This window comes from Lathyrus oleraceus, chromosome 2, assembly GCF_024323335.1.
Source record: "Lathyrus oleraceus cultivar Zhongwan6 chromosome 2, CAAS_Psat_ZW6_1.0, whole genome shotgun sequence".
Taxonomy (NCBI): Eukaryota; Viridiplantae; Streptophyta; class Magnoliopsida; order Fabales; family Fabaceae; genus Lathyrus; species Lathyrus oleraceus.
In genome coordinates this window covers 419,280,934-419,306,779 of record NC_066580.1, presented here as the reverse complement: position 1 = coordinate 419,306,779, position 25,846 = coordinate 419,280,934, and positions in this window count along the sequence as shown.

The following is a 25,846-nucleotide window of genomic DNA, read 5'->3' as shown; positions in this document are numbered from 1 at the left end:
TGATCTTCATGTGTAAACTCTTTGATGATGAATATATGGTGAAAAACCTTGTTTTATTGATAACTCTTTGTGTTGGTTTCTTATTGAAAGGTATTTTCCAACTCTTGACCTAGGTTTTCATCCATCTTTGTTCTTGAGCTAGAGATAGTCTTGAATGAGTTTGTTCACTAAAAAGTTAAACCTAAAAGTTGTCATTTTGATAGATTGTGTGAGAGATCCACAATGGATCAAAATGGGAAAACCCACAATGTGTGTTAGAGATAAACACATTGGGAGGACTTTGTGGATGTGTTTATCATCTAATGGAGTTTATGAATTTGTTTGGTCGGACATATGCATGCAAAGTGATCGTCGAACCCTAACTTTGACAATCTTTCTAAAATCATAAAACCAAAACTTTTACCGCAATTTCTTACTTTTTATGCATGCTACCGTAATCAAACTAAAACCCCTTGTTACTATAAGTTAAGAACTTAACAACTGTCGAACGGCGGCAATATCAGATAATCCCTGTGGAGACGATAACAAACCCCGATACTCTATTCGCTAACCAACAAAATGGCGTCGTTGTCGGGAATTGTGAATTGATATTGCGAGCATCGCAATAGTTGCTAAATTTTTAACTTTTGAATTTTTGACTTGTGCTTGTTAATTTGTTTGGTTTAGTGTGCAACTTTTGTTTTATGCGAGGGAAGGTTCCTGAGGACCAACTTCTTTTTGATCCCGAGATCGAAAGAACCGCTAGGAGATTGAATAACAGAACGAGATGAAGGAGGCAACAAGCTAGACAACGACAAGAACAAGGAGAAGGTTCTTCTACAACACACACACACCACCTTTCATACCTATCATGGATCCACCACCACAACCACCGCCCGTTTCCACACCATGTGTGAACAGTCCAAGGAATACAGCTCAATTTGCCAACCACACGGGAAGGCAAGCCGAAATGAAGACGGGAACTCTTAACTTGCTATACGGAAGTCCATTCACCGGAATGGACTACGAAGACCCCTTTGATTTTCTCACCAAATTTTATGAGATAGCATTGGCAGCCGGAGTTGATCAAGCTCAAGAGCTACCGTTGTTCAAGAGATTATTTCCTCATGCTTTGCTCGGCAAAGCCAAAGATTGGTACTTGGATCAAACACCTGCCGTCATGATGGATTGGAACGTGTTGGAAGAGAAGTTCATTGAAAGATTTTTCTCCCACAACCGGTTCATGGAATCCAAAACGGCTATCTCCGTGTTTTTGCAAGGAACCAACGAATCATTGAATGAGGCATGGGAAAGATTTAAATCCATGCTTCGAAAATGCAAAGGGCATGGTTTTGACAAATTGACTCAAATCCATATTTTCAAGAATGGCCTTCAACCTAATTGCAAGACTTTGTTGGATGCTACCTCGGGTGGTTCTTTGTTGTCTAAAAGCACCGAAGAAGCTACTGATATCATTAACCGTATGGCTCTAAATGACCTCCAAAGTCAAAGTAGCGGCAACACTTTGAAGAAAACGGGAGTGCTTGAACTTGGGACAAACAATGCTATTCTTGCCCAAAATAAGCTCATTTCACAACAAGTTGAACTCTTAACTCAACAAATCAAAGAATTGAAAAAGCCGTCAAGAGCTAAACAAATAGCTTGTTGCGAGCTTTGCAAGGGTGATCATGACACCGGGTTTTGTCCACCTCCCGGGTTCGAAGAAGTAAATTACATGGCGAACCAACGAGACTACCAACCGAGGCAACAACAACAACAACCGTATCAACAACATCCTCAAAATCAACAACAACACTTTCAAGGGAATCAAGGGTTCCAACCAAGGGCTAACTATCACCATAACCAAGGTTATGGGGGTGGTACTTCTAGCCGTCAAAATCCTTACCAACCTCAACCACCGTCGGTCGTGACTTCAAAGTTAGAAGAGACATTGACACAATTTATGCAAATGTCAATGGCTAATCAAAAAAGCAACGATGCGGCAATCAAAAATCTCGAAACTCAAGTCGGTCAACTTGCTAAACAACTAGCGGAACAACAAACCGGACCATCTTTTTTGGCGAACACGCAAACAAATCCAAAAGAGCATTGTAAAGCGATAACGACGAGAAGTGGGAAGGAGTTGATTAGTGAGAGTAAAAAAAGAGATGAGAGTAAAAAAAGAGAGGATGAGAACAAAAATGAGGAGAAAAAAATAGAGAATAGCATTGATGTTGAAGTTGGGGAGTAGAGTGAGGAAGAAGTCGAAAAGAATGAAAAAAATGGTGAAGTAGAAAATAAAGAAAGTGTGGAAGTTGAAGAAAATAAGAGTGATGAAGTGAAGGTGGAGGGAGTAAAAAAGAAAAGAGAGAGGAATTCTAGAGCTTCTAAAGGAAAGGAGGTAGTGGGCGCTACTCCAATTCAAAACCTTCCGTATCCACATGCTCCATCTAAGAGGGAGAATGAACGACATTACGCCCGGTTCATGGATATATTCAAACAACTTCAAGTGAACATTCTGTTTGCCGAAGCATTGGAGCAAATGCCTAAGTATGTGAAATTCATGAAAGACATACTTACTAAAAAGCGGAGGTACACGGAACCGGAGACGATTGTCCTAGATGCTAGTTGTAGTGCAATCATTCATCGAACGCTTTCGAGAAAAGAAGTTGACCCGGGACGAGTTACTTTGCCGGTTATAATTGGTGATTTCTATGTCGGAAAATGGCTAATTGATTTGGGGTCAAGCATTAATCTAATACCATTGTCTATTGTGTAGAGGCTTGGCAACATTGAAATGAAAGCCATCCGGATGACTTTGCAATTGGCAGATAAGTCGACTACCCATCCTCATGGGTTAGCCCAAGATGTATTGGTTAAAGTTGACAAATTCTTCTTCCCGGTTGATTTCATTGTGATTGATATGGAAGAGGATGACGATGCTCCGCTCATTCTTGGTCGACCGTTCATGAAAACCGCACGCATGATGATTGACGTTGACGACGGTTTGATGAAGGTAAGGGTCCAAAATGAAGAAGTAACTTTTGATCTATTTGAAGCCATGAAACATTCAAAGGATAGACGTGATAGCTTTCGCATTGATGTGATCGAAGAGGCGACTTTTGAAGTTTCTAAGCATATTCATGAGATATCTCCTATGGAGTTAGCTCTTGATGACTCCTTTGAAGTTTTCACAATTGAAGAAGAGCAAGCTCTTGATGAATGCCTAAGGGAACTTGATAGTCTAAAAGAGTTACACCCGTGGGAAGTTGAGGAGGAAGTATTGAAGAAGGAGGTTAATGAAGAAAAATCACCGATTGAATTGAAAATGTTACCTTCCAATTTGAAGTATGCATTCCTCGACGAGACCGAAGCAAATCCGGTTATCAAAAGCAATCTTTTGTCAAAGAATGAAGAAGCCCGTTTGATCGATGTTTTGAAAAAGAATCAAGAAGCCATGGGTTGGACTCTTTCCGATCTTAAAGGAATTAGTCCTTCCTATTGCATGCATAAGATCTTAATGGAAGAGGACTTTAAGTCGGTAGCTCAACCACAACGCCGCTTAAATCCTACTATGAAGGAAGTTGTTAGAAAGGAGGTTGTTAAGTTGTTGGATGCGGGAATGATTTACCCGATTTCGGATAGCCCATGGGTTAGTCTTGTACATGTGGTTCCGAAGAAAGGTGGCATTACCGTGATTCGAAATGAAAAAGATGAGTTGATCCCGACAAAAGTTGCAACGGGGTGGCGTATGTGCATTGATTATAGGCGGTTGAATACCGCGACTCGAAAAGATCATTTTCCACTCCCGTTCATGGATCAAATGCTAGAAAGACTTTCTGGGCAACAATACTATTGTTTCTTAGATGGCTATTCCGGGTATAACCAAATTGCGGTTGACCCGGCCGATCATGAAAAGACGGCCTTCACATGTCCTTTTGGAATTTTCGCATACCGTAAAATGCCCTTTGGGTTGTGCAATGCACCGGCGACTTTCCAAAGATGTGTGCAAGCTATTTTTGACGACCTTATCGAGAAAACAATGGAAGTCTTTATGGACGACTTCTTCGTATTTGATGGTTCCTTTGGTCTATGCTTGGACAACTTGAAAACGGTTCTTGAAAGATGTGTGAAGACAAACCTTGTTCTTAATTGGGAGAAGTGCCACTTCATGGTGACCGAGGGGATAGTGCTTGGCCATAAAGTCTCTTCAAGAGGGCTTGAAGTTGATCGTGCTAAAGTTGAAGTGATTGAAAAGTTACCTCCTCCGGTGAATTTGAAGGGAATCCGAAGCTTTTTGGGGCATGCCGGTTTCTATCGGCGCTTTATCAAAGACTTCTCAAAGGTAGTTAGGCCTTTGAGTAACTTGTTAGCTAAGGATCGGGTATTTCTTTTAACTGATGAGTGTTTACAAGCTTTTGAAATTTTAAAGGAAAAATTGGTTATCGCTCCAATTATAGTCGCTCCAAATTAGAATTTAAATTTTGAGCTCATGTGTGATGCGAGCGACTATGCAATCGGAGTGGTATTAACCAAAGAAAAGAGAAAAAATTTCATGCGGTACACTACGCAAGTAAAGTTCTTAATGAGGCTCAAGTTAACTATGCCACCACTGAAAAAGAATTACTTGCGATAGTGTATGCGCTTGAAAAGTTTAGGTCCTATCTTATTGGGTCCAAGGTCGTAGTGTATACCGACCACTCGGCGATTAAATATTTGCTCACCGAACCGAACTCGAAGCAAAGGCTCATCCGTTGGATCCTCTTGTTGCAAGAATTTGATGTTGAAGGATCGGAAAATTTGGTGGCGGATCATTTATCTCGCTTAGTTAATGTGGAGGTTACCGCTTCCGAGAAGGAAATCCGGGAAGAGTTTCCTGATGAAGAACTTTTCAAAATTCAAGTTAGGTCGTGGTTTGCGGACTTTGCGAACCATAAGGCTAGTGGTTTGGTTCCTCCCGACCTAACTTCGAACCAAAAAAGGAAATCTCTCTCGGATGCTAAGTATTACGTGTGGGACGACCCATACTTGTTTAAATTGGGTGGTGATAACCTTTTAAGGAGATGTGTCACTGGCGATGAAGCGCAAAGTATTCTTTGGCATTGTCACAACTTGCCTTACGACGGACACTACAATGGGGTAAGAACGGCCACTAAAGTCCTTCAGTCAGGATTTTATTGGCCTACTATTTTCAAAGACGCAAATGCCCATGCGCAAAGTTGTGATAGTTGCCAAAGAAGTGGTGGGATTGGTAAGAGAGACGAGATGCCTCTCCAAAACATCCAAGAGGTTGAAGTATTCGATTGTTGGGGTATCGACTTTGTTGGACCATTCCCACCCTCATATGGTAATGAATATATGCTTGTGGCGGTTGACTATGTTTCCAAGTGGGTTGAGGCGATTGCCTCACCTCGGGCGGATGCTAAAACGGTAATCAAATTTTTGAAGAAAAACATCTTTTCCCGTTTTGGAACCCTCCGTGTGTTGATTAGTGATGGAGGGTCACACTTTTGTAATGCACCATTAGAAAGCGTTTTGAAACATTACGGTGTATCGCATAGAGTGGCGACTCCGTATCACCCACAAGCAAACGGTCAAGCCGAAGTCTCTAATCGTGAGATTAAGAGAATTCTTGAAAAAACCGTGTCAAATTCTAAAAAAGAGTGGTCACAAAAGTTGGATGAAGCTTTATGGGCATACCGTACCGCTTTCAAAGCTCCAATTGGGCTAACTCATTTTCAATTGGTATTTGGTAAGACTTTCCATTTGCCGGTCGAATTGGAGCACAAAGCTTTGTGGGCTCTAAAATTATTAAACTTTGATAAGGATTTGGCCGGTGAAAAAAGAAAAGTGCAATTTCTTGAGTTGGAAGAAATGTGCAATGTCGCATATCACTCGAGTTGGTTGTACAAAGAAAAGGTGAAAAAGTATCATGACAAAAAGCTTAGGAAGAAGGAATTTGTGCCCGGACAGTTGGTCCTTTTGTTCAATTCCAGGTTGAAGCTATTCCCCGGAAAATTGAAATCTAAATGGTCCAGGCCATTTCGTGTCAAAGAGGTCAAAGAATATGGAGTTGTTGTCATTGAGGACTTGGAAACGAAGGATAGTTGGACGGTTAACAGCCAACGTTTGAAGATTTATCTTGGCGGTCATGTGGATCGCGAGAAATGTGCAATCTGTTTGGGTGCTCCTCTTTAAGCACCTCGATCCGTCGAGCTTATCCGACGTTAAACAAGCATTTGTTGGGAGGCACCCCAACATTGTAAGTATTTATAGCTTACTGTTGTATGGTATTGGTGTTCAAACTGATGAAACCTTGCTGAAATGTGTTGTGCATGCTGTGTTGAAAAAAACAAAATACTGTCATGTTCGCTAGCAAGCTCGCTAGGCGAAGCAGTATCGAGCTGATTCGCTAGCTGCTCGCTAGGCGAAGCAGTAGCGAGCGTTGCATGGCAGAAACCCATTTAATTTTCAGCGGGCCACTCATTTGGGCCCAAAACCAATTTAAATTGTTTTAGTCTGAAACTCACAAACTCACAATCACTCTCTCACTTTCCATCTCACACAAACCCTAACTGTTACATTGCAAACCCTAACCACTGTTGCATTTCAAATTCAATCGATCTCTCCAATCAGGTTTGTCCTATCTCCATTACTTTATGCTTTCAAGTTGTAAATTCTGAAGTATGAGACATTAAGGGTGAATTTGGGAGAGTGGGTATCATTAGGTTTTGCATGTATGTTTTGGTTTGCATGAATGTTTAGAACGATGCCTTGCATGATAAATCACTTTGTTTCTGAAATGGGTACCATTAGACTTAGGGTTTTCTGAAAATTGGTTGTTAACAATGGAGAATCCAAAATCCCGTAACATTCGCTAGCATCTTCGCTAGGCGAATTAGTGGCGAGCATTCGCTGCCACTTCGCTAAGCGAACCTGTAGCGAGTCTTCGCTGGGTCCTCGCTAAGCGAAGCAGTAGCGACCATGACAGTAGTTGGTTTTTATGTTTTGTTCTCTAATCTGTTTTGTGGTTGTGTGCTGTTTCTTTTCTATGATTTTACAGATGGCATCCAGGTCAAGCTCTGCAAAGAAGAGAAAGGTCGGGAGCACTTCTCGCACTGTGCCAATACAATTTGACACAGATAAGTTCGTTGGGCCAAAGCAAGCCGCACGGTAGGTGGCTTCGGAAAAAAGGAAGATTTTACCTGAAAAGAGGTTTGTGATCAACGAACAAGGGGAGTATAGGACTTTTGCAGGGTTGATTCATAGCAAGAAATGGGACCGATTGATCTCCCCACTTGAAAGCTATGACATCGAGATAGTGTGTGAGTTCTATGCTAACGCACTACCAAATGACGACGAGCCTTTCACTTGGACGACAAGAGTGTCAGGACGTCAGGTTACTTTCGATAGGGATGCTATCAACCGTGTGCTGGGTGAACCGCTCCATCTGGGAGCTAATGAGAGGGACACATACCACAGGGATCTGAGGCTTCACAGGGATACTGATTCTATTTTTGCCACCCTGTTGTTTGAGGGGAAGTCAGTTGAGGTGAACCCATCTAGAGTTCCTATGAGGTACCATAGGGAGGATATGATTCCCTTGGCTCAGCTGATCCTAATGCTGGTTCTGACCAATATTAAGCCCAAGTCCCACACGTCGACCGTGCCGATCCCAATGGCACACTTGGTCCACTGCATTTCCACTAATATTCAGATCGATGTGGCGAGAATCATTGCTTTAGAGATGAAGTCCGTGGTTGAGAGCGGGCTGAAGTCGGGGGCACGAGTTAACTGCCCCCTTGCTTTTCCTTGTCTCATCATGGCTTTGTGCCAACAGTCGAGGGTGAAGCTACCCTCCCGCAATCAAGTGAGGATTCCGTCAGCCATCGACGATAGATATGTGGCCAATTATTGTAAGCCAAAGAACTTCAGGAGTAGTATAGGTGCTGGTAATACCGGGACTGCTGATGGTCCTGGTACTTTTGCTCAGGGATTTGATCCTTTCCAGCAGGCTGTCTGCAATTATAATTGGGATTGGATGGCGGCGACTCAGCGCGCCATGATTGATATTCATGATTCTATGCAGTTGTTACAGTTGTAGGTACGTGACCCTTTAGGAGAGCATCCTCTGATGACGCGTGAGCAGTTCCTGCAACACGCTGGCTGGCCTGAGGACAGACCTGTTTTCGGAGAAGGGGCGGGTGCTGGTGCTTCTGGTTCTGGTGCTGCTGAGGATGCTGCTGCTGATGATGATGATAGTGATGATGGTTCCGGTTCTGAGGCCGGTAGTGAAGAGGGTTCTAAGTCCTATGAGGACTAAGTTTGTTTTTATGTTATGTTTCATTTTCAGATATTTTGTAGTTGGTTATGTGCTTTTTGGGGTGTTTTGTCCCCCATACACATTTTTAAGATTTTGAAGTGATAATTATTGCTTATGTTTTAAATTATTGTGTTTAGTTTGAATTTCTTTTGTTTAATAGAATTTTGGTTGTTGAGGGTCAAACCTTCTAGATTGGTTGCTCCTCAAAGAAGTATCCAATGAAGGTGCATCCGAGCTTGGATGGCGATGATAAAAATAAACAAGCGAATAATGCTAAGGTACATGGTTACCTCCGGTTAGAATTTTAGAATGCATTAAGAACTTTACTCTTTTTGTAATTGAATATTGTTCTTTTTGCAACATAATTGAATGAATGATTCACATAGAACTTAGAACCACAAATTGTGAGGAAACCTCCATTGTACACTAAAATGCTGGATTCTAATAAACTGTGTCGATTCATTTGATTCATGCTTTGTCTTTTATTATTGTGAATTTGTGGAAGCAATTAGAAATGATCAAGGCGCTTGTTTTCTTTCGAGCACAACCAGTTCCAAATATAACTTACCCGTGAGTAGAGAGTATTCGTGAACCCCTTTGAGCTTAAACAGTTGAATCTCTGCTTGAAATAAGGCGAGATGTCAAAATCTTTTTTCTTAAAACCCTGAAATTTTTGATAATTGTTCTTTTGCCGTAAAAAGTCAAAAGCATTCACTTGGGGTGAGTAAAAGATAAGTTGGGGAGAACGAAAATGAGAATCGGTAGGTGCCACAACTCTTGAATAACCGAGCAAGCATTGAAAAAAAAATAGAAAAGAGAAACATTTGTTTTGTGAATATGATGTGGAAAAAAAATGAAAATGAGTGCTTGCTTGGAAGAAAAATAGTGAAAAACAAAAATTGAGTTGTGAAATAAGAGTTGTGAAGGTTTCAAATGAGAAATAAGTGGAACGAAGTTGAGATGTGTAAATAGCTTGTACAGTGAATGTCTCTTTTGCATCGGCAAGTTTGTTTTCAATGGCTTTAGATATGACCCTTGTTTGTAAACCTAACCAAGCTACAACCGGAAAAGACCTTAGTGATCTCCGTGCTTCCGCATTTTTATTTATAATTGTTAGACATTGTATGAATTGAATTGACTTGTGCATTGTTTGTTGGAGAGTGAAATAGTCCCCGCGGTTGCAAACGCGTAATTTCTTCAATCCTTATTCGAAGAGGAGAGATAGGGTGTTTCATTTAGGATAACATTGTTGTGGATTGATACGTATTTTGCATTGCTATAAGGCTTTAGTTCTTGTGTATTATGTTATTCTAACCATTTGGAACTCGTGTCTAGTTGATTCTCTTGTGTTTGAGCCGTTTTATCCGATTTCGGAGAAATATTTTTCTTTAAGCAAATCCTCTTGTTCTTCAAGAGGCATACTTTTCTTGAGGGCAAGCAAGAATCTAGTTGGGGAGAGTTGTTAGATGCCAAAGTGTGTTTATTTGAGCTATCAAATGTGGGCATCTTTCACTCCTTTTTGTCGAAAAAGTGTTCGAAATCGCCCTTGCTTTTGATGATTTGCAATACAATGTGAAATGATCTTGGTACCTTTAATTTGTGTGTTATTGTGCAGGAAATAGGCATGAAAAGAGTAGAAAACAAAGGCACAAGAAAAATGGCAAAGGAACCAAGAAAGAAAGCAAACATCAGCAAGCTCGCTAGGCGAGCATGGTGGCGAGGTGCTCGCTAGGCGAGTCCCCAGCGAGCTGCCAGCAAACATTCCCAGAATTTTACAGTAGCAAATTGTTCAAACTCGTTGTGGCGAGGGATGTAGCAAACACTTCCAGTGGAAAAATCACCAACATTCGCAAGGCGAACATCCAACGAGCTCCCAGCGAGCAATTCCAGTAGCAAAACCTTGAAGACTCGCTGGAGCGAAGGAGGAAGCGTGGGCTTCGCCTAGCGAACTTATGCATTCTAGACTTTGATGATTCTTCTGGGTGCAGGCTCTTCTGGTGGCCTATTTTGGGGCTCGCTAGGCGAACCATTCTGCTCGCCTAGCGAGCATGACAGCTCAGTAACCAGTACTATAAGTAGCAGGGGCTACTTTTTGGAAAGTACACTTAGATATTTTTTCAGATCTTTTCATTTTTCTTGGGATCATATTTTTGTACCTTAGAAACCCATTTTCTCATATTTTTTCTTCCCTTGATAATATTTCACAAAAAGAAGGTGGATTCCCATCCAATATCGATTCTTCGACTCAGATGTTGATCAACCTTCTTCCGAAACTTATTGTGCAAGCTACCATAAAAATGAGTAGCTAAGTCCTTCATTTTGTCAAGATTAGATGTAGATGATCATAAACTTTGTATGTAAATGGATTGATCTTCATGTGTAAACTCTTTGATGATGAATATATGGTGAAAAACCTTGTCTTATTGATAACTCTTTGTGTTGGTTTATTATTGAAAGGTATTTTCCAACTCTTGACCTAGGTTTTCATCCATCTTTGTTCTTGAGCTAGAGATAGTCTTGAATGAGTTTGTTCACTAAAAAGTTAAACCTAAAAGTTGTCATTTTGATAGATTGTGTGAGAGATCCACAATGGATCAAAATGGGAAAACCCACAATGTGTGTTAGAGATAAACACATTGGGAGGACTTTGTGGATGTGTTTATCATCTAATGGAGTTTATGAATTTGTTTGATCGGACATATGCATGCAAAGTGATCGTCGAACCCTAACTTTGACAATCTTTCTAAAATCATAAAACCAAAACTTTTACCGCAATTTCTTACTTTTTATGCAAGCTACTGTAATCAAACTAAAACCCCTTGTTACTATAAGTTAAGAACTTAACAACTGTCGAACGGCGGCAATATCACATAATCCCTGTGGAGACGATAACAAACCCCGATACTCTATTCCCTATCCAACAAAAATCAAACTAAGACAAACATTTGAATTAATTTCGACCCATTTAAAATGGGAGAGATTCTTTCATTTTCTGATACTTCAATTTGTTAAGCTGTAAGCGACGTTCCCTACTAGATTTGTAAGCGGTAAGAGTGTCAATCTCCTCCCTCTATTTTTGGGCCTTTCCCACATGCTGAAGACCAATTTGCACTTCTTTCGCCAGCACGTCTTCATCCAACTTTAGGAGTTGCTCTTTGCACTCCTTAGCCGTGACAATCTTGGTTTACAACTCTTTGATTTGTTGCTCCCAAGCTCTTATGTTCTTGTCACAGGTTTCAATTTCCTTTTTATTCTTCTCAGAAGTCTTTTCCAGCTCAACACTTTTTACGATGGATTTAGAGGTGGCTTCCCACTCTGTTATTTGAGTGTCTGATTTATTCTGAATTTTGTTAGAAGTTCCCCTTATTCGACCAAGGTCAGCAACAACACAATCTTTCAGCAGCCCTAAATCCATGAGAAAATCAACAACTTCTGAGGAGGCATTTACGACATCAATTTGTTTTAGGAGATCTTTGATCCCGTAAGAGGCAGAGGTGTCGTTTTCTAAAAGTTGGATTAAGTTAATGTCGAAGGCTTTCTCTTTAAGTTTCTGGAGCACTTCGCTACCAGAATGGCTTGTGGTCGGACCTCCTGAAACTGTCGAAGTGCTGGAACATTTTTATGATGAGCTGCCTCTAGCATTAATGACGACCTTCAGATATTCCAATGGATTACTTCATTTAAGCACTTCTAATTTTGCAGGAGATAGGGCAACGACAGTGTCTGTCGAAGGCTTTGTGACATTATTAGCAGCATCAACTTTCAAGTTGGTCTTGGTTTGTTCCGGTATTAGGTGATCTTCTGGGGCATTCCTTTCTTCATCACCAACATCATTTTGATCCTCAACCTCGTCCTCAGGGAGTTCTTCGTCGAAGTTAAACATAGAATGATAAGGTTCTTCTTCGTTATCAGGATCATCCACATCTTGGTTAGTGTCAGGGGAACCGTCTTCAGATTCATCTTCAGGGATTTCCCCAAGGTTTCGCATCTCGACATCTCTTTCCACTGGGGCATCTTCGTTGTGTTCATCCTCAGGTTCAGAACCGCTAGTGTGGGAATGTTGGGTGATGATTTTTGGTGGAGAGTTTTCGTGTCCTTTTGCAGCAGGATTGTTCACTTTGCCCATAGATCCTTTATCGGAATCAAGGGGAGTTGTAGGATGATAGGTGGGAGCTCCACTGCTTTTAGGTTGAATTGTAACAACGATCGGTGTGATAGGTGGATGTTGGAGATTTCCTGCAGCATCCTGGAAATAAGACGAAGATTGGGTAAGTCGAAGGCAAAATAAGAATATATCTAGTAAAAAATAAGGGTGAGACGTTTTACCTTAGGATCTTCAGCCCCGGGACTGGAGTTATCACTCTCCATTTGTTCTGGCGTCTTCTTCGACTGAGACTCAGATTCAACGTCATTTGTTTTTTGGGCAATAGGTCTCTTCGACGTACTGGTATTTTTTGGGTGGACAGGAGCACCTTGGAGCTTAAATTGTTTCTTCATCTTTTGTTTTGTGGGTTTAGGGGCATCTGGAGATAAGTTTTCATCATCAGAGTCATTGGCTTCGACCTCAATTTCTTTTTGCTTCCTTTTCTTGGGGGTTAACGGTGGTTTTCGGCTGGCATAAAAGGAAAAAAGGAGTAGGAACATTAAGTAACAAGAAAGTCTTGCCCAAGTCGAAGGTGTCATTATGTGGAATACGCATACCTTTGTTGTTGTTGTTGTTTTGTTGGTATCCTCTTCTCTTACTTAGGTGAGTCTCTTTGTTGTGGGGGCAGTTTTCTTGGGTGAAACTCTTACAACTGAAAAAAGGGATCGGATTATTGCAAAATAAAGAAGTAAGGACCAAAAGAATGAGTGAGTCGAAAAAACCTCTCATTCCACACCTTCATAAATTTCAGATTCTATGTGAATGTCTTTTATGCCAATATGAAGGTGCCATTTAAAAATGTCCAAGTTGTTCTTAGTCGAAACCACCCGTTTAGCTTTTTTTTGAGATTCTTGTCGAAGAATTTTTATAAATTCCCCACAGACGAACCAATCTGGAAATGGAGGGCTAAAAGCCACACCAAATTCAACACTTGGTAGTCGAGGGAATTTAAGTGGATATATATTAAAACCGGTTTGATATCGCTGCTTAGGTTTAAAGTATGAAGGTAATTTTAAAAATTCCATATTTTCGTAAATTTCTCGTTCAAAGTGACTGTTGCTTCATGGACGATTCGACTAAGATCATCAGGTCTGTAGGCAGTTTCAAAGTACTTTTGGAATGCTTGGATTTCTTTGATGTGAGTCAAAATACCTTTTTTAACCTTATCATGCCCATATGAAAAATCTTTGGTAAGATGACGTTGAAATGCAGGAACATTAAAAAATTCGGTTGCATAGTAATCACGCCACCACAAGTCGAATTCGTGCGTGCAAAGAAAATAAGGCTTGAAGGCAAATGGACTGAGTTTTGTTTGACCAGCATATCTGGCTATTTTCTTGCTGCTAGTAGCCTTGTTGTGAATAGTGTTATAAAGGAGGAAAGAATTTTTTCTTACATAGAGAGGTTCTGGGAAAATCTGAATTAGGCCAAACTATCGAGCGACTAGATTTGGTTGATATGATATCAGGGTAACCTGACTTTTCGACTGATTGAGTCTTAGGGAGAATACCCTAGGAGTGAGGAATGATTCCCAGATAGCAACCGATTCAGCCTCTTTATCTTTCGACAGAGAGGGAAACTTCCTTGTAAAGCAGTCTGGGCCACATGTTCTAAAGGCAAAAAGGGCCGTGGTTGGGGTGAAGTTGTAGCGCTTAGAAAACATCATCACGTAATTAGTGAAACTTTGCTGAAGGTTTTGACCTTCATCACTTGGAGTTAACATTGCTAAGCGAGTTCCTTCGACTCTCCTATTTCTCACCTCTACAAAATTTGCATCAATGAGGTTGTGGGTTGGAAGGCATGCTTCAAAGATTGCATTTAACCATAACTGTAGCAACCAAAAGGGGCTAGAGAGTAACACATTTCCCTTTGTTCTAATGTTCTTAAGGGCAGTGACTCTTTCACCCAGAGATTCATAGAGATTGGCTAAGATCATTTCGCTGAGGCATATGTTACGCCCAACATGAAGTTGATTTGCCAATGTAAGAAATTTCTTGGCTACTTCGAGAAACTTTGAGTAGAAGACACAGTGAGACATCCACAAATCCAGGAAAGCGATATGTTCAGTGTCAGAAACTTCCTCAATATATTTGTCATGATAATAAGCAATATGCGTGGTGAAGGCGACCCTGGAAGTGTCGAAACCAATGTTGTCTTTAGATAAGAAATCTAGGTCATAGGTTTCGCCCATAGGTTTGAGCCATGTGATGGAAGCAATGTCGAATAATGTGGGTGTCATCATACCACATGGAAGGGGAAAAGTGTGATGGGTATTATCCCAAAAGTACAAAGAAGAAACTAGCATAGTCTGGAAATAACCATGTGATCAATATATTTTGATGCACATTCTTATACAATTCTACTTAGGCAACTCAATAATTTATTCTATTACTTTTACTATTTTAGTGTGTTTTTATATTTAAGTTTATTTTTGGCTTTATTTTATTTTCGTACTTTATTTTCAGCATAAACAGTTATTTGATACCTTGTCACTATATAAATCATAACTTGAACTATAGAAGTCGGACTGATGCGTTCTAATATGCGTTGGAAAGATAAGAGAAAGAACTACAAGTTTCATGTTTAAGTAAAAGTTAGATTCAGAATGAAGAATGGTCGAATAATTTGTTGAAGTTCCATACTTAATTAAAATAGTTAGTTTGGGCTGGATTTTGTAATTTTTGGGTTGGATCCCATAATGGCCCGAATTTCCCTTTTATTATATTAGGTCTTTCACTACTACAGGAATCCTATTCTGAATTTGGATGATACAATATTGCTTAAAAGATTTCATGGAGAACTAAAGTTCACAAGGTTGATCTGCTGTAATTGGTTTCCGCTGATACTTTGAGATTTCCTAATTTTCAATCAAATGTCTTTTCCCTTTCAATATTTTGTTCTATGTCTTGTATGCTTTATTCAAGTTCTATAGAATACGTGTTGATTAATTTTGATTGATATATGTTCCATAATCGTGTTTGCTTAATTCGCGTGTGCTTAACCCGTTTGCTTAATTCAGAATCCGTTTGCTTAATTCAGAAATTAGGAACACATATCATATATTAGTATCAATGGCTTGTTATTGTTACTGTAATAAAAAAGGGATTAGAATCCGCTTAGGGCATGAAAATTATATTAACCAATGATAAGTAACCAAATCAATAGATCAACTTATTTCATAATCACATTTTATAATCATATTTTATAATCATATTTTATAATCACTTATTATTAATCGAATCAAAATCCCCCTATTTCATTCTCTTATTTGGTTAATTTATCAAGAGTCTTTGCGATACGATACTCGAGCGTCACTTCCCTAGACTACCATTCTTAATTACTCGTTTTGACTCGTGTGCGACAACGAATCAAATTGGCGTTGTTGCCGGGGACTCTTGTAGATTTTAACTACTATTATAGTCTAACCATTATTATAGTCATATGTGTTCTAGCATTTTTTGCCATAACTTTTTTGCGTTATGGTCTTTTCGCGTTTTAGGATTTAAAAATCTGTTTTTTTTAGAAAATTGTCTCAAATTATTCTGATTCTTTGTTGATTAACTAGGAAAAAAATCAAGGATCAAAAGCCTCTATTTAAGAACTAAATCGTAGAAGTCGTCCTAAAAATCTGAAATTCCTTATTTTTCTATTTTTTATGATTTTTTTTCTGTTTTGATAGTTTCGGAAAATTCTGAAAAAAATCTCAAAATTCTTAATTGACATTATTAGATTAATTTTTGTGTTTTTCCTTTTATTTTAATAGTTTTTTTTTCTGTATTTCAATTTTTTTTCTTAATAAGGACATTATCGGTATTTTCCTATTTGTTGTTGCATTGCTGAATTAATTGTGTGTTTTCTCATTGTTTTGTTGATTTTTTGTCTATTGAGTTTAACATGGCTAACCAAAAAACTTTAAGAGAACTTGTTGCCCCTGATGTTAATTATAATGCTTTATGTATTGAATATCCTGTTGATGTTGTATCTTTTGAGTTGGAATCTGGTTTAATACACTTGTTGCCAAGGTTTAATGGTCTTGCAAGTGAGGATCCACATAGGCATATAAAAGAATTTCAGATTGTGTGTTTTACACCATTGAGGCCTCAAGGAATTACCGAAGATCATGTCAAGCTTAAAACATTTCTGTTCTCACTACAAGGTGTTGCAAAAGATTGGTTATATTATCTTGAGCCAAATTCTATTACAAGTTGGAATAATATGAAGAAAATATTCCTAGAAAGATTTTTCCCTACTTCAAGAGCTTCTTCAATCAGGAAAAAAAATGGTATTAGACAGGTTGACATGGAATCATTGGCCGAATACTGGGAGAGATTCAAGAAGTTAGTGTCGAGTTATCCTCACCACCAGATTTCAGAACAATTGCTAATACAATACTTTTATGAGGGATTGCTACCAATGGAAAGAAACATTTTAGATGCTGCTAGTGGTGGAGCACTTGTTGATAAGACTCTAGCTGCTGCCAAATCCTTGATTGAGAACATGTCACTTAACTCTCAACAGTTCACAACAAGGGATAATTTTATAGTCTAAGCAAAATGTGTGAATGAGATTCAGGTTTCTTCTTTCAACAATGCTCTAGAAACCAGAGTTGATGAACTTACCTCTTTAGTGAAACAGTTGATGCTACCCCTTCTACCACCACCACCATATATCCCTCCATAAGTAACCACTTATTCACCTTCTGAACCTTCACTAGAGGAACTTGTCAAGCAAATGGCTGTAAATAGTCTCCAATTTCAGCAGCGAATAGATTCTAGTATTTAGACATTGCAAACACAAATTGGACAGCTTGCCACTTTAATGAATTCCATGCAACAAGCTCAAGGATCGAACCAACTATCTACCCAAATAGTAGTGAAGCCAAAAGGCCCTAATGTGAGCGCAATTTCCTTGAGGACCAAAAAAGTTCAGAACCAACCCCAGAAAAAATAAAAAAAAATTGTTAGTGCAACATCTGAACCTTCGGTTGTTGTTGAGGCTAAAAAAGAGTATGTACCACCAATCCCTTTCCCACAAAGAGTTATGAAAAATAAGAAAGTTGATGAGGAAGACAGAGAGAGAGAGAGTGAGAGAGAGAGAGAGAGAGATTTTGGATGTATTCAGAAAGGTGGAAGTGAATATTCCACTACTTTATGTGATTAAGCAGGTTCCGAAATATGCAAAATTTCTGAAGGATATATACGCACATAAGAGGAGGCTTACCGGAAATGAGAGAGTGAATTTGGGACGAATTGTTTCGGCCCTTATTCAGCCTAACACTTCACTTACCAGTCCAACCCTCACTCAGGGCATGCCACAAAAGTGCAAGAATGCAGGAACTTTTGCTATTCCTTGTACCACTGGGGATAATAAATTCAAAAATTGCATGCTTGATTTAGGAGCGGGAATTAATGTTATACCTACTTATGTGTATAATAATCTTGATCTTGGTCCTTTGCAGCATACAAGTTTAATTATTCAACTAGCGAACAAAAGCAATGCCCGCCCACCAGAGAAGTAGAAGATGTGCTTGTTCAAGTTAATGACTTGATTTTTCGTGTAGACTTTTACATTCTGGACATGTATGGGGAAACAAATTCAAGCAGATCACAAATCATTTTGGACAGACCGTTCATGAAAACAGATAAAATAAAAGTTGATATTGACGATGGAACCATGTCCATGGAATTTGGTGACATTGTCGTGAAATTCAATATTTTTGATGATATGAAACATCCCCTGGAAGAGCATTCCATTTTTCAAATAGTGTTGCTTTCTGTAATTGTTGATGAAGTTTATTCTGATTTGTTTTCAGCTGATTTTCCAACTTTATCTGGTTTTAATGATATTTACTCATGTGATGATTGTACTAACACTAACCTTTGTGTTGTTTGTGTTGAGATTGATGTTGCCTTGTAAGGTGATAGTGTAAATGAAGTTGTTTATGTAGCTTAAGTTATTGACATTAGGGCTCCCCCAAATATACCATCCATTGAACAACCACCTTATTTAGAGCCTAAACCACTTCTTGAGGATTCATATTATTCACCAAAGCTTCAACTTAAGCAGAAACATAAGAAGGGAATTAGATGAACCTTGGCTAACACTCGTGATATTAGCCCATCCATATGTATGCATAGGATCTCACTTAAAGATGAAACAAAAGTAGTGAGACAACCCCGTAATCCTTTTATTCTTGGTGTTGTGAAAAAGGAGATCAATTTCGCGTGTCATTCAACACTTTTACTTATCGAAGATACTTCTTTGATCCTGGAATACAAGGTGAAGACACTAATCAAAATTTCAAGTTCAATGGACATTATCCAAAGCTACTCCATGAGAACCCGACTTTGGAAGAAGAGACTGTAGAAGAGCTATATTTGGGAAAGACTGCTTATGCGATCATTTATCCGCCCTGACTCCTTGGTTGTGTTCTTTCCTTTCTCTCACTCTTATTTTATATTTATGTATTTTCATTGAGGACAATGTATGTTTTAAGTATGAGGGAGAGAACCATTTATTTGTTTTGTTTTCAGTTTTTCTCTGTTTATGTTTTTGTTTGCTTTCTTAAGTTAATAAAAAATTGCATGCTTTTTGTAAGACCCCAATTTTTGCCCTAAGATCCCTCATGGCTCATATCATATCATATCATGGCCTCAAGGATCATTGCATACCCTAGCTGCCCTCCTAGTGGGTGGGATACCTTGTGAGTGTGGTTCTTGATCATCAAGCATGTGTTGCTTTTGTATATCACTGCTTTTCATACGTTCACTAACCAAAAGTACAAAAATATTGTCATCTAACCTTGTTTCTTGCAGCTGAAGCAATCATCAGTCAAACAGTCAAATCAGGCCCTGAGCAATAGATGGTGGCCATTCTTGAAGAATTTGGACACCATGATCATTCATAAAGAGTTCATATAACTTGTGATATCATTTGGAACCAAAATCCCATGTGAAAGAGATTTGGAATTCATCAGAACTTGGCCCAGTCAACAAAAGTCAACTATGGTCAACTGTGCATTTAATCAGGGATTGGAGGGTGTGAGATGGTTAGAAAGACCTCTTTCATGTCCATACAAGTCTCATTTGACATTTCAAAGATCAAGGTTGAAGGATTTGAGGTCAGACAAAAAGTTTCCAAAAATGGAAATGACCTGTAATTTTCACCTGCCCAAAATGGAAAGTTTTTCTCCCAAATATTACGTGTCCAAGAAAGCTTCAAATGAAATTTTGTCCAACATGAAAGTTGAAGATCTTGTTCTCACCATTCCAAAAAGTCCAAGAACACTCAATTCCCATGTGTGGTTGACAAGATATGGTCAGATCAATTTCAGAAAATGCCCGAATTCAAAGTGGCATAACTCTCACATGGAATGGCCAAATTGGATGGTTCTTCTTTGAGCAAACCACATTTGATATGTACTTTCATAATCCATCATCACATTTCGCCAAAAGCATTCACATAAAAAGGCCATTTTTCAAGTGCACTAATTAAAGACCAAGGGCAAAACGGTCCAACTTTCAAAATATTTGGAATTTTGGCATGGGACCAATTCCAATAGCTTCTAAATGCCAATTGTGACTTGTCCAAAGTGAAAAATTACTGTTTCATTGCTTCTAGCCATCCAAGGGCAAAGATGCCAAATTGCACATATAAGCATATTTCACTAATTATCATTTTTGGCTTAAGCATGATTATGAGTTGGATTAGGCATTAGTATATAAACTTAATTATAACAGAAACTCAGATGGATAATCATTTTTTCAGATTCATCCAAAAAACTCTCAAATTCTCTCACTTTTTCTCCAATTTCCACATACACTTTTTCATCAATTCTTCAATAATCCACTATTGTTTTCTGCGAATTCTTGGTTGAATCTTCATTTGCAGGTGATCTTAGAGTTCTGTTTGTAGCAAATTGAAGCAAAAACCATCCAAAACTCCAACTGTGCAAAGCTTCTTCTTCAATGGCGGTTGGCAAGATCGATTGATTCGTGCGTTCTTGAGCTGAAAGATCATCACCATTCACTTCCTAGAGCATTATACTCCATCTGTTTTCATCAATCGAAGCGAAACAAACACTGAATCACGAGCTGCACTTCAAGAAGGTAAAAATTCGAACTCTTCGATTCTTGAAATCAGCATGTGGTTTAGATAGATCGTTGAACATAGATCATTCTGCTGTTTGAATCGCGCGATTCCGTTAAGTATTGAGCTAGATATGTTGATCCGAATATTTGCGTGCGAAACTTCTTTCGATCGATTCTTTGCGTGCGTTAATCTTCGGACAAAAGCGTTGCCATAATCGTAACCTACGCTGAGAGACGGAGAGAACGGTATGCGGTTTGTTTGATTTGGTGAAGAAATCGCCGTGACGGAAGCTGGAAGTGATTGAGCTTGAAGAACCGCGATGAACATGAAGCTTTCTGGAAAATCCCGCGGTAGATCTGTTTCACTGTCATGGCACTTTCAAAAACTTGTTTCCCACCTGGTTTGACCAATGAGAGGCCGCCATGTAATAAATGAACACAGTACCATTTCAAAGCCTGGCGTGGAATATCACGTTACTGCTCTTGCTGTTATTTGATCCATATCAACATTAATTCAATTAATCATTAATTAATTCGTATAACATTAAAATAACATTTCAATAATTAATCAAATCTTTAAAAATTCACATAAAATCCAATATTAGTCCAAATTAGATGGGACTTTTTTTGATAGATTCCAAATTTAATCTACTTTTTTTTAGGCATAGTAGTGTAAGTTGTGCCTGGTAGAATTTTTAATTGGCTTATTGATTTTTGACATGTGTGCAATATTCATATGTTTTACCATTTTAATCACCAAATATTCATGCTAGCTCCAAAATTAATGAAATTTCATATGATGACTCTTGACACATTTCTGGAGATTTTGATATATGATTTGTAATTTTTGGACCTCTGGTTTGTTAGATATGATTTATCTTTTTTGAGTGTGACAATATGTGTCACACTATGCTATGCTGAGTTCATGAATTATTTTTCCATGCTTCCCCTAGGCCTATGGCCCTGATTTTTTGCATGAGATACAATTTATATGTTAGGTCTCACCATGAATTTTTGTGGATTTAATTGATCCATTTTCCATTTGATTTGGATTTTTGATTGCTGTTTAGCATTTTTGGATTGTTTTATGAGTGACAAATGTACATGTGTTGTTAAATACTCATCCCTAACCCTATGAATATGAAATTTGGTGGAGTGCTTCCTAACATGTGTAGATTTAATTTGGCTTTGGTCCCACTCATTTCTAATTTGATTTCACTGTTTTACCATTGATTGAAATTGATACTCATATTGTGACCTAGTTTTGGTTGTGTTTTTGCATGCCTTAACATGTTGATTTAATTGACATAGCTCCACTAGTCCAAATGGCATGAAAATTGATATGCAGCTTGTTGAATGTCCTCTGTTTAGGATATAATTTTTGTGGAATTTACTGTGTTGTTTTGATATTTTTTTGATTGAAATCATTCTGGTTGTCCATATGTGATTCAACTTTGATCACTTTGCCTTAATTTGTGCATGAAATAAAATTAGTGCATAGTTTGGATATGAGACCAATTGGGATCTCCTATTATTTGAATTATCTTGACTTTGATCATGTTTTACTTGCTGTTTTAAGACTTTTCCCTCCTTTGGACCCTAGGCTTGTCCTAGTGGTCTTGTTACTTACGTTTGAGCTTGACTTTGACTTTTCAGGTTAAAAAGCTAATGCCTTAAGGAGGTTGATTCATATTTGAATTATTTCACTTGACCATTATGAACTAATGTGTTTGTTTTGTAGGATGCTTAGCTCATGTGAGCTTTGAGCTTTGTGCTTTGCACATGTTTGATTATGTTGACTATTGGTTTATAATTTGTCTGTTTGATTATGTTGGGATGCTGATTATATTTGATTGATTTCAGGTACCCTTAGTTGCTCAGTTCTCTTAAGAACTTGAATTGCTTTGCTTAAATAGCAATTTGCATTGAGGTAGACTCTCTTGTCTCCATGTAGTCTGGAAGACCTGGCTTGTTATTTAGCCAGGCACCTGTCTGAAGTTCTCCTTAAGAGGCAATGTTTGTGATTGTTTATGTTCGTCCCAAGCAGGAAAAGTCCTTTAAATAAGGCAATTGGTGGATATAAGAGATATGTAGCCTATCTCCCACTATTCTGTGAGTCTTCTCCTTGCTCCCATTACATGGTTGTAGCATTGAGATCCTAACCCAAGATCTATCGAGTCAATAAATTGTGGAGAGAGTTTCTACTTTCTGAACTCCCACACCTTCTGATATTCAATACTCTCTCTGACCAGAGATAAGAGTGATGAGGCACACCCCTCATGTCCTTTCATCTGCTTCACCTTAGCCCTTCAATGGCAAGGTTAAGAGCAACTTTAACCCTATTCCAGTTGGCTTTAATGCCTCACCCATTGTTTGAGCCCAATTGAATGGTTATAGTGTGTGCTACTTGAATTTATGTGATTGATTACTTGATTCATTTATACATGATTACTTGAGTTTGCCATTGTGCCTTCATCATCCTTATTTGCCATTAGTGCATGATCATTTCATTTGTCTTTGTGACACATTGTTGTTTGCCCATGGAGGATACAATTGTAAGACCATGTAGATTGGCGTTTGTTCCCATGATATGGAAGGGATAGAGTGTAAGACCTCATTGGTCACTCATATCTTCTTTTGCTCATTACTTGATACACATTGATGTTGTATGTGAGGATTCATTGTAAGTCCCTGTGATGTGGCATTTGTATTCCTAGGATCATACTGTGGAAGTTAGAGTAAGCCCAGATAGATTGGCATTTGACATCCATTGTTTTGCATTTTTGTTTGTTTATGTGAGGATGCAATTGTAAGTCCCTGTGATGTGGCATTTGTATTCCTATGATCATGTGTAGGAGATTGGTATAAGCCCATTTAGTGGCATCCGGTATCCGCTTCTTTCTTTTGCTCATTTGCTTTAGGAGATCAGTGTAAGACCATTGAGTGGCATCTGACATCCATATTTGTTTTAGGAGATTGGTGTAAATCCATATATTGGTATCCGGTATCCGCTTTTGTTGTGAGATTGGTGTAAGACCATTGAGTGGCATCCGGTATCACCTTATTTGTTTATTCCATATTGCTCATTGCTTATTCCTAAGGACACACTTGAATCATCTTCTATATGATTTCAAGAGGTGAACCCTTCTAAGAAGTTTTACATTCCATCTTTACTCTTTATCCCATTGCTTCCTACCTTTTCACACATACTTTAAAAAGCTTGAAATAAGTGTTGTGCAAACATTCTCACCTCTTTCTAAACTAGAAACTTGGACCTTAAGTCCATGATTTTCCAAACTCCATTCTTGTAAATACTTCATCTTGAATTGACTTTAATCATACTTTGACCATATTTTGTAAATAATCCAAATCAATTAACTTCACCCATTCAAATGATTTTGTGGCTTTGTCCATGTTTGTTAAGTTTTCATGCATTATCTATAGGTTTGATTTACCCTAGTTGGTTGATATTAATCTCACCTATTTGTCCTTAGTAGATGAATTGTAAGTCTTCCTTGCCTATTATAGGGTTAACCCCTCTCTGACAAGTTGAAGCTTTTCTCACATGGTGGACTAGTTGTTATAAAAGGTTGAGTTTTCTCCCATGGGTAACGTAAGACCTTAGGGCTTGTGTTTAAAACTGAACTCACTAATTTTTGGAAATTTTTTAGCCGAACTACGGCGTTTTGATCCTTACCTTTGATGGAAGGTACGTAGGTAACGGGTTCATCCGTTCGAACACAAAAATAATTAACTTGTACATTCTTTTCTCATCATCCCATTCATGTTTGCACAATATGTCAAAACAAATAAATATTTTCTTATACAACAAGTGTGAAAAGGGCTCCCTAGGAGTACCTAGGACGTGATGGGTGCCTAACACCTTCCCATTGCGTAATTTACCCCTTACCCCGATCTCTGATCTTTTTCATTAGTGTTCTACGTGTAAAACTTCTTAGGTTTTTGTTCGCTTTTTAACCAGTCCTTAGGATAAATAAAAGTGCGGTGGCGACTCGAATTCATTGTATACATTGCTTATGATTTAATCAATAAATCATATAGCGACGAATACACCGCTACAGAAAAGTGGCGACTCTGCTGGGGAGATTACATTAGACCTTCCCTGGTGGTATTGCCTACTTTTCACCCTTGTTGTATGATATCTGTTTATTTGTTTTTTGACATATTTTTGTACAATTTGGGATAACTGTATTGATTGTAATGCTTGAATTGCTTGATATACAATTGTTGTTTGCTTTGGTGATCTCTGTGAGATGAGTTCTATACCCGAACTCGAGTGCACTCTAGGATAGGAGAATGGCGTAGTCTTGTTGATTGGTGTGTAGTATTCCTTAGCCAGTTGACTTGCGAGTCCATTCACTTGGTGGAGGTCATGTTGGATTAATAATGTCACACAAGTTATTTGTGGTTAGACATTATTCTTTCAATCATGTGCCTTAGAAGCCAAGGACTTTAGTTTACCGAGCCCATCTTGGCCTATTTTTAGGACGTAGTGCGGAGGTCGTTCAGATGTAAGTTCTGATGCGATTGTTACGCGATACTACACTCATAAGAGTTTCTCTTGAGAATATTTTTGGAATACGAGTATTCGTTCCTCCGATAATATCCGAGAGATGGGACGATGATTATGGGAACCTCTGGTAGAACATGTCTGGCAGGTTTGAACCTAGTACACTCCCTTTGGGTGGTTCTTAACCAAGACTCCATGCTCGTGACTCTCAGCAAACCCGTGATTCGTGGTTGAGTCGTTCAAACATCGTTAATATCAATGGAACCTGGGTGTTGATAAGGTGTAAAACCTAAATCCACCAAGAAGGATGGTTGATATTAAGGATGTCAGAGCCGGTTCATGTACCGTTAATATCAATGGAACTTGGGTGTCGATAAGGTGTAAAACCTAAATCCACCAAAATGGATGATTGATATTAGGGATACAATGAGCTTTCCCACGACCTTTGTTTGGTGTGCTTTGCTTGATCCTTGAGTGTGATTGTTGCATCCATGCATTCATGCATTCATCTGCATTTCATATCATCGAAAAAAGGAAATTTTCAAGGAACTCAAAGGAGTTTATTTGCAAAAAATTTCAAACATGGAAAAACCGGGAAAAATTTTTCACCTGATATATCTGATGAGGTATTCTCATATACGATCAAAATGTAAATATTTCAAAATTTGCAAATAAAACCCTCGAGTTTCTTTGAAATAAAAAACAAGCATATGCATAAACACTTCATGCATCATTTGCATAAGCGGGTGTTTTGTTCTGGTTTCTCGTCCTGTGGTCTG